We start from the raw sequence: 10,958 nt of genomic DNA, 5'->3' as shown, positions 1-10,958 counted from the left end.
ATCCCTCTACAATTCTCCAGCAATTCTAGCCTTTTGTGCACACCTAATTTTCATTGGTCCACTGCTGATGACTCCAAGCTCTGGAATTCCTTTCTTAAACATTTCTGTCTGTCTATCTTTTTTCCTTCCTTTGAGATTCCCCTTATAATCTACTTCTTTGACCAAGTTATGGTCATCTGTCCCAATATGTGACTTGTTGTCATATTTTGTTTGATAATGGCACTGTACAGCATCTTGGGATGCTTTCACATGTTAAAAGTTTGATTAGATTAGATTATATCAGTTCTTTGGAAATGTCAGCATTGCTATTTGGTAGTGATATAAAAGCTTTACACAGCCTCTGGATACTCATTCTTCACTGGGATCTTAATATTGTGCAGTTACTTACCACTTTAAGTGAGTCCTCTCCTCCATAAGCCTCTAACTGTCAAAAGCCAACTTGAGTATTGTCTAATCACTATTCTCTAACTTTTCTCACCTTATTCTGTTCAATTAAGTGGACAGCAAAGAAGGTAACCTCAGAATACAACAGGTTGTTGATTAGATGGGCCAGTGGACCAAGAAGTGGCAGATAGAGATTAATTTAGATAAATGTGACATGCTGCATTTTGGAAAGGCAAATCAGGGCAGGACTTAACATTTAATGGTAAAGTCCTAGAGAGTGAAGCTGAACAAAGAGACCTTGGAGTGCAGGTTCATAGTTCCTTGAAAGTGGAGTTGCAAATAGATAGGACAGTGAAGAAGGTGTTTGGTATGCTTTCTGTTATTGGTCAGAGCATTGAGTATGGGAGTTGGAATGTTGTTGCAGCTGTACAGGACATTGGTTAAGCCACTTTTTAAATATTGTGTACAATTCTCGTCTCCCTTCCATTGGAAGAATGTTGTGAAACTTGAAAGGGTTCAGAAAAGATTTACAAGAATATTGCCAGGGTTGAAAAGTTTGAGCTATAGGAAGAGGCCGAATAGGCTGGGCTTGTTTTCCCTGGAGGGTCGGAGGCTGAGGGATGACATTATAGAGGTTTATAAAATCATGAGAGGCATGGATAGGGTAAATAGACAAGATCGTTTCCCTGGGTTGGGGGAGTCCAGAACTAGAGAGCATAGGTTAAGGGTGAAAGGAGAAAAATTTAAAAGGGACCTAAGGGGCAACTTTTTCACGCAGAGGTTTGTGCATGTATGGAATGAGCTGCCAGAGGAAGTGGTGGAGGCTGGTACAGTTACAACATTTGGATGAATAGGAAGGGTTTAGAGGGATATGGGCCAAGTGCTAGCAAATGGGACTAGATTAATTTAGGATAGCTGGTCGGCATGAACGAGTTAGACCAAAGGGTCTGTTTCCATGCTGTACATCACCATGACTCTATGCAATATATTGGACCTAAGCCCTTTTCCTTTAGGTTGATGTCTCAATATAGATATTGTGCCGCTACAAACTATCTCATACAAAAAAAGGATGTTGTAGCCTTTTTCACTTTATTTGATTTTAAAAATGTATATTTCAGGAGATATTATATATTAATTGAATGAGCCAGCGAGGATATTATAATCCTTCAAAATGAATATGACCTAAATGACATGTTCTCCCAAGTCAAAATTTGTTTTAATCTCACATTTCAGACTGTAATTTAAACCTAGTATTTATTAAGTTAATGATTGTTTAGTCTCTGTCACTTGAAATCATTGATAATAATGTCAATAGGATTAGCTAAACTTGAAAGCATGTCTTTTTTCTCCAGTGTTCTGGAGATTTTATTGCTGGTTCTTAAAGTGAATTAGAATATTAAGTGGGAAGCTTTCTGACAGATGACATGAAACCTTGGATTTGACTCAGGATTGTCAGGTTATCAATGCCAAACACTGGTGTCATGCTGAATTGCTTACAAATGCTCAGTGATACTCTTAATGGACTTTCTTTTATCACAGTCATGCCTTGATTGATCTCTTACTGCTTTTTATAATTGCATCACTTAAAGTAAAGAGATTTTGGCTTCTGATGAGCTCAGATTGCTGACAATGCATGGATTGATATGCTGTTGCTGAAGGGGTATTTTGGATTGGTGAAAATGTACTGTTATTTCATGTTTGGGCATTAATTACTAATTTGTTTTACTGCTGTTTTGTGAATAGAAATCTTAAATAAGAGAATTCCATTCAGCTTGATGAAGCTCATTACTAACTCTCTCAATCTAGAATCTGATTGCACTGTGAATGTCTATTGTATAAGGAGAAGGAAAAACGAGCTACAGGGAGTTTAATCTGGGCTTATCTCCTGGAAGTGAGGCCAAGAGAAACACGGAACTGAAAACAGATTTCCTGTTCATTTCTAATATTCGAGAATATCAGGTGATGTTATTTAAAATGACAATGAAAAACATTAGGTAAATTTATCTTAAAAACAATTTGATCATATAAGTAGTAATGTCTAAAATTGTTGTGTTGATTTATTTTCCATGATTTTAATCTTCACCTCAGATTCTCTTGACCTATTACCTCTAAATTCATCACCTTTTATTTTCCACAAACCGCTTTCCCATATAATATATATATATATATGTCCACCGTTAACCATGGCTGCCCCCATAACTGCCATTTCCTATGGATGGTCTCCATTCCTGATATAATTCAATTACCTAATCAATTATATTCCCCCACATTTTCTTTATCTGCATCCATTTCATTTACCATTGCACATTTGTAATTTGATTAGATTACTTACAGCATGGAAACAGGCCCTTCGGCCCAACAAGTTCACACCAACCCTCCAAAGAGCAACCCACCCAGACCCATTCCCCTACACTTACCCCCTTCACCTTACACTACGGGCAATTTAGCATGGCCAATTCACCTAACCTGCACATTTTTGGACTGTGGGAGGAAACCAGAGCACCCGGAGGAAACCTATGCAGACACGGAGAGAATGTGCAAACTCCACACAGACATTTGCCTGAGGTGGAAATTGAACCTGGGTCTCTGGCGCTGTGAGGCAGCAGTGCTAACCACTGTGCCACTGTGCCACCCCAAATTTAGATTAAATTCCCTACAGTGTGGAAACAGGCACTTCTGCCCAACCAGTCCACACCGACCCTCCGAACAGCAACCCACCCAGGCCCATTCCCCCTGACTGATGCACCTAACTTTATGGGCAATTTAGCACAACCAAATCACCTGACCTGCACATCTTTGGACTGTGAGAGGAAACCAGAGCACCCAGAGGAAACCCATGCAGACACTGGGAGAATGTGCAAACTTCACACAGACAGTCGCCCGAGGCTGGAATCGAAGCCGGGTTCCTGGCGCTGTGAGGCAGCACTGCTAACCACTGAGCCACCATGGTTATTGAACTGTGTTACATTTGACCATCTTATTGCTGCAATGCCTTTGGAACTATTAATTTGTTTAACCATTCTTTCACCTCCACTTTAAATGACTGTGACCTCGGCAAAATGGTCACAACTGCAATATCAGTTTCAGTCTGACAGTGAATTGAGCCACAGAATTGTCTTAGTTATCACAGCCAGATCTGGTTGGCAAACATCAGGGCCTTAATGCTCTCTGGAATAAGAACTCCCATTGTCTTTTCTTGAATACTAAAGGTTTCCTGGAGTCCTTCACCATTGCCCACTTGATCCTCATTCCATTCATTCATTCTAGAAAACCATGGGGTTTTGTTTTGTCACTTTCCATTCAACCTCTTCTATTTCTTTCCCTCCCACCTACCCACCAAACCTAACCACCTACTTCCTGTATCCTACAATCTCTGTCCCACATGGTCTTCCAGTTTTTTCTCCTATTTTGATCTGTACAATTCTCAATCTCATCTCCTGTTGCTTGAAACTCCAGTTTCACTAAATTGAAAACGGAACTTTTCTCTTCCTGACTCACCTCCCCCCTCCAACGCAACGCTAGCTAACATTGCTAATAGTTCAATTCTGAGGTAGTCTTTCAAAACTGCTGTCATAACCCTGTCATCAAAATACTCTCTCCCTCAAGCTATATATCCTTGCAAAATGTTTCCTATCTCATTTTTCCTTTCAAAGTCCTTGTAATGTCATGTCCCAGATCATTGCACCATTCCTGCCACCACATTTGAATCCTGTAACTATGATCACAGTGCATTACCTCTGCTCCTCCTTTCTCATTCTCTGGTTTTACTTTAGGCTGGGTTGGCCAAGTCAACCACTTCTAACACCTTGCCTCTTGTCTAACTGTAGCCACCCTTGCTTGTTTACACTAATTGACAATACCCAGAGATCTATACTCACTTCTGCTCCCTCTGCACATGTCACCACAGAACCCTAAATGCATATGTTCCATCATACCCTACAGGTATGAGATCAGCTCCGCCATGTAGACTAATAACACTCAGTACTACTGGACCACTTAAAATCCTGTCACTCTTACTGTGGTGGGAGACTGCATATTCAACATCTTGTCTTCAGGGAGGTGCAATTTCCTCTCATCGAACACTGGGAAGACCAAAGCCATAATCTTTGATCCCTATCCATTCCCCTTCCAGCCACTGCCACAGTCTGATGCAGACATTGTAGAACCTTGGTATTAAAACTTGCTAAGATGCAATGGCTAGATAATCATGGCTGAAGGAGGACCATTGGCCAATTGTGATATCACTTGAAGGGAATTTGCAATTGATAGAAATATATCATTATGGAATCAGGATGTACAGAATATGTGACCTGCAATCAGTTGGTATTGCAGGAGTTCAATTGTAGCAGTTACTGTCAGTAATGTACTCTGGCTGAACCCTAGAGTACTCCACACAGCTGAGCTGTCTTGTAATGTGTATGTTCTTCAGCTGGAGTCTTCAAATAAACAAAATCTGCTTTGGTTTACCAATGTTGTGTGGGTAATTGGCGAGTTTACATAAAGGAACCCAAGAAAAGTACCATGACCCGTCTTAATTTGTCTAACAATAGTGATCACCAATTCCTCCTGCTGCAGGATACTACTGATTCTTTAATGACATCAGGGTTTTCATCTCAATTGGTCTGTCTGGGAGACCATTCCATTTGTTAATCACCCTTTGTAGTTCCATAAGCAGTCACTCACTACTATATAAAATGTAGATTGGGCATAGCTAGAGCAATGTGTGCAGTTCTACAATCCACATTGTAGGAGGGATGTGATAATACTGGAGAGGGTGCAGAGAAGATTTACCAGGGTGTTGCCTGGGCTGGACAGTTTCAGATATGATGAGGGATTGGACAGACTGGGGTTGCTTTCCTTAAAGTGGCGGAGATTGAGAGGAGACATGATTGAGATACATAAAATTCTGAGGGGTGTAGATAAGGTAGACAGGAAGGAACATTTTCCCTTGATGGGGGAGTCAGTGATGGGGAGCATAGATTTAGGGGAAGGCGCAGAAAGTTTAGAGGAGATGTAAGGTAAAACCTTTTCACCCAGAGGGTGGTGGGAGTCTGCAACTGTATGTGTGGTAGAGGCAGAAATCCTGATAACATTTAAGAAGTATTCGATGTTTATTGCAATGCCAAGGCACAAAGTTATGGGCCCAGGTGTTGGAAAATGGGATTAGAATAGTTAGGTGGTTGTTTTTGACAGGCAAGAATGTTTTGGGCTGAAGAGCCTTTTTCTGTGCTGTACATTTCCATAACTATAACAGATATATGACCAATCATTGATAGTCAGAAGTCACATGACACCAGGTTATAGTCCAATAGGTTTATTTGAAATCACAAGATTTTGGAGCTTTGCCCCTTTGTCAGGGGCTTGTGATTTCAAATAAACCTGTTGGACTATAACCTGGTACTGTGTGACTTCTGACTTTGTCCACTTCCAGTCCAACACCAGCATCTCCACATCATGGCAATCAGTGAAAGTTAGCAGGTTACTTACTGCAATTAAATATTGTGCTATTTAAATATCCTTGATGAAAATTAAATCGCACCACATTCTAACAAATGTTTATTCTGGAATCTGAGTCCTTCTAGTCAGATTAATTGAATATGTCTGCTGTTATTGTGGTATCACACAGCATCTGAGTTCAGTATGAGTTCACCTGGTGGCATATTTCCACCACCCTCTGGGTGAAAAGGTTTTACCTTACATCTCTAAACTTTCTGCACCTTCCCCTAAATCTATGCTCCCCATCACTGATTCCTCCATCAAGGGAAAATGTTCCTTCCTGTCGACATTGTCTACACTACTCAGAATTTTATTCATCTCAGTCATGTCTCCTCTCAATCTCTTTTGCTTTAAGGAAAATAACCCCAGTCTGTCCAATCCCTCATCATACCTGAAACTATCCAGCTCTAACTCTTTCTCTTTAATATTGAGAGTAACCGAAAGATGCAGTTGAACTTTACACAAACTCCCATCAGTGCTGTAACTTTAATTATTTCCACCTCAACTGAGACGCAAGCTGTGTACATTATGAGGATGTGTAAAACAATAATATCCCTAACACCCATTTCCTCTGTTTAATATCTCTCTTGAAGTCTGGCTTCCCAACTAACTCTGATCCATCTCCTGGAATGCGTCACTGAGAGGTGTTAGTTTTGGCTCAGTGCTAACACTTGCAGCTCTAACTCAGAACATTGTGTGTTCAAGCTCCACTCTGGAGACTTGAGTACATAATAGACGTATAGACACTTGCAACAAAGAATGAGGCTATTCGGCCAGGATCTGACGGCACAAATACCATTTACCATTAATCCCATCTCCGCAGGCAATGGCAACGCAAATAAATGTCTAAGTACTGCTTAAATATTATGTGAGGTTTCCAACTCAACTAGTGAGTCCCAAACTCCCACCACACTCTAAAAGAAAAAGTTCTCAATTCTCTTCTTAGCTTTCTATTACCTTAACTCCATGCCCACTGGTTATTGACCCCTCCACAAATGGAGAAAGCAACATCCTATCTGTGCCCCTCCGAACCTTATACACATCTATCAGGAATCCTCTCAGCCATCTCTGCTCCAAGGAAAATGACTTCAGTCTGTCAAATCTTTCTTCATAGCTCAGGATCCCTCAGCTCAGACAACATTGCAGAAAAGCTGCTCTACAACCTTTCTAATCCAATCATATCCTTCCTATAACTTGTGACCAGAACTTCATGTGGTCCATAGTTTGGCCTAACCAGCTTTTTATATAGTTTCAGCATAGCCTCCTTTATTCTGTGCCTTGGCTAATCAAGGCAAGTATCCCCTTGGCCTTCTTAACCATGTTATCTACCTGCCCTGCGACTTTCAGTGGTTTGTGGATACGCACACCAAGATCTTTCTGTTCTTCAGTTCTTTCCAAAGACTTGCCATTCATCGTGTCATACCTTGGTTTATTAGCCCTCTGCAGTGAATTACTTCACAGTTTTCCAGGTTGAATTCCATTTCCCATTGCTATGCCTAACTGACAAGTCCATTGATATCCTCCTGCAGTTTATTAGCTATGCTCCACTATTTACTAACTCGCCAATTCATGTCATCCATTAACTTCTTGATTGCACCCTTAACGTTTCAGTCCAAATCATTAAATATACACCACAGACAGCAAGGGCTCCAGCACTGAGCTCTGCAGAATCCCACTGTGAGCAGATTTCTAGATGGAGTTGTTGTTTGGTTCTCTAAGCTGGTTGATTTTTTTTTTGCAAATGTTTAATCCCCTGAGTGACATCTTCAGCGCTGGGTAGCCTCCAGATGAAGTGCTGTTGTTGTGATCTGCTCAGAATTTATACGGTTCTGTTTGTCATGGTGAGTGGTTCTATTTCTGGTTTTGTACTGTCGTGGTCTGTAGATGGGGTCTATTTCAACATGTTTGTTTATACTATTGATTCTTTAATGATGTCAGGGTTTTCATCTCAATTGGTCTGTCTGGGAAACCATCCCATTTGTTAATCACCCTTTGTAGTTCCATAAGCACTCACTACTGGATAAAATGTAAATTGGGCCATAGCTAGAGTAATGTGTGCAGTTCTACAATCCACATTACAGGAGGGATGTGATAATACTGGAGAGGGTGCAGAGGAGATTTACCAGGGTGGTGCCTGGGCTGGACAGTTTCAGGTATGATGAGGGATTGGACAGACTGTGGATGTATACCAGGCCTCCAGGAATTCCCAAGTTTGTCTTTGTTTTGCCTTTCCCAGTATCGTAACATTGTCCCAGTAGAATTGGTGTCCTTCATTGCCAGTGTGTATTGATTTCTAGTTACAGAAAATCCCCCTATCATCATCACCATCCATCTATCTTCTTGACTAGTCTGAGATGAGGGACCATATCAACAGCTTTGCTAAATTTGATGTAGACTACATCAAATGCACAGCCATTTTCAATGTTCCTGGTTACCACCTCAAACAATTTTATCAAATTTGTCAAACACTACCTTTCCTGAACAAATTCACCCTGACCACCTGATTAATCCATTTCTCTTCAAGTGCAGTTATATTTTGCCCCTCTGAATTCTTTCTGATAGATTTGCCACCACTGAGGTTAGACTGACTGGCCTGTCATTTCCTGGTCTATTGCTTCCTCCCTTTTTAAATAATGATCATGTTAGCAGTCTCCCAGTCTTCTGGCACCTTGCCTGTGGACTTAGAGGATTTGAAAATTAATGCTAGAATCCCTAATATCTCCTCATTTGCTTCCCTTAAATGCCTGGGATACATCTCCTTCAGTCTAATGATTTATTCCTTTTAAAAGTTGGTAAGATTGTTACAATCTCCTCTCCCACTTTGTTAATTTCTTTTAATATTTCACAGTCCTCCAGGTCTACACACACATTACCTCTCTTGCCCCTAATTAATCCTAATGTTTCCCTGGTTATTTCTTGATCTTTATATATTTGAATATTTCCTTTGGATTCTTGTTTTACTCTACCACCATTTTCTCATACACTCTCTTTGTTTTTCGAGTTGTCTTAGAGTCATAGAGATGTACAGGATGAAAACAGACCCTTCAGTCCAACCCGTCCGTGCCGACCAGATATCCCAACCCAATCTAGTCCCATCTGCCAGCACCTGGTCCATGTCCCTCCAAACCCTTCCTATTCATATACCCATCCAGATGCCTATTAAATGTTGCAATTTTACTAGCCTCCACCACTTCCTCTGGCAGCTCATTCCATACACATATCACCCTCTCCGTGAAAAAGTTGCCCCTTAGGTCAAAGATTCCACAGCACTTTTTATACTCCTCTAGGAACTCTGTCATATTTAAGCCCTCAGTATCTGCTCTAAGCTTCTCTTTTATTACTTAATCTTAACCTGTATTTCCCTTGATATCCAGTGTTATCTCTTCCCGGTCCCCCCTTTGTCATTATGTTTTCTGTACTTTTGCTATTACATCCCTGAATGCCTCCCATTACCCTGACACTGTTTTATCTGCTAGTAGCTGCTTCCATCTACTTGGCTCAAACTGTATCTTCCATTAGTAAAAGTATTATTTCCCCATTTACACCTTTTACTCCCAGGACATCCTTATCCTTTTCAAAATCTAAATGAGGAAGGGTCACTGGACCCAAAACTAATGTTTTGGACCCAAAACTCTGATTTCTCTTCACAGATGTAGCCAGACCTGCTGAGCTTTTCCAGAAACTTCTGTTTTTGTTTCAAAATCTGACTGAGTTGTGGTCATGATCTCTGAAATGCTCCAACTGCTGCCAGGACATTAACCGCCTCAACCTGTCTACCCCCCTCCCCCACTCCAACCTCTCAACCTCACAACGCGCAGCCCTCCACTCCCTCTGCTCCAATCCCAACCTCACCATCAAGCCAGCGGATAAAGGGGGTGCAGTGGTAGTCTGCCGCACTGACCGCTACACCACTGAAGCCAAACGCCAACTCGAAGACATCTCTTCCTACTGCCATCTCAACCATGACCCCACCCCCCATCACCAAGCCATCATCTCCCAGACCATACAGAACCTCATCACCTCAGGAGATCTCCCACCCACAGCTTCCAACCTCATAGTCCGGGAACCCCGCACTGCCCAGTTCTACCTCCTTCCCAAAACCCACAAGCCTGACCACCCTGGCCGACCCATTGTCTCAGCATGATCCTGCCCCACTGAACTCATCTCTACCTACCTCGACACTGTCCTACCCCCCTAGTCCAGGAACTCTCCACATTAGTTTGAGACACCACCCATGCCCTCCACCTCCTCCAATACTTCCGTTTCCCCGGCCCCAATGCCTCATCTGCACCATGGATATCCAATCCCTCTACACCTCCATCTATCATGACCAGGACCTCCAAGCCCTCCGTTTCTTCCTCTCCCAATGTCCCCAACAGTACCCTTCCACCGACACTCTCATTCGTTTGGCTGAACTGGTCCTCATCCTTAACAATTTCTCCTTTGAATCCTCCCACTTCCTCGAGACCACAGGAGTAGCCATGGGCACCCGTATTAGATTAGATTAGATTAGATTAGATTGGATTACTTACAGTGTGGAAACAGGCCCTTCGGCCCAACAAGTCCAAACCGACCCGCCGAAGCGCAACCCACCAATTCCCCTACATTTACCCCCTTACCTAATACTACGGGCAATTTAGCATGGCCAATTCACCTGACCTGCACATCTTTGGACTGTGGGAGGAAACCGGAGCACCCAGAGGAAACCCACGCAGACACGGGGAAAACATGCAAACTCCACACTGACAGTCGCCTGAGTCGGGAATTGAACCCGGGTCTCTGGCGCTGTGAGGCAGCAGTGCTAACCACTGTGCCACCGTGCCGCCGTATGGACCCTAGCTATGCCTGTCTCTTTGTTGGCTACGTAGAACAGTCCATCTTCCGTAATGACACCGGCACCACTCCCCACCTCTTCCTCCACTACATCAATGACTGCATTGGCGCCACCTCGTGCTCCCGCGAGGAGGTTGAGCAATTCATCAACTTCACCAACACATTCCACCCTGACCTTAAATTTACCTGGACCATCTCTGACACCTCCCTCCCCTTCCTGGACCTCTCCATCTCCATTAACGATG

Source organism: Chiloscyllium plagiosum, chromosome 33 (assembly GCF_004010195.1).
Source record: "Chiloscyllium plagiosum isolate BGI_BamShark_2017 chromosome 33, ASM401019v2, whole genome shotgun sequence".
Lineage (NCBI taxonomy): Eukaryota > Metazoa > Chordata > Chondrichthyes > Orectolobiformes > Hemiscylliidae > Chiloscyllium > Chiloscyllium plagiosum.
This window is presented reverse-complemented; position numbering follows the sequence as displayed.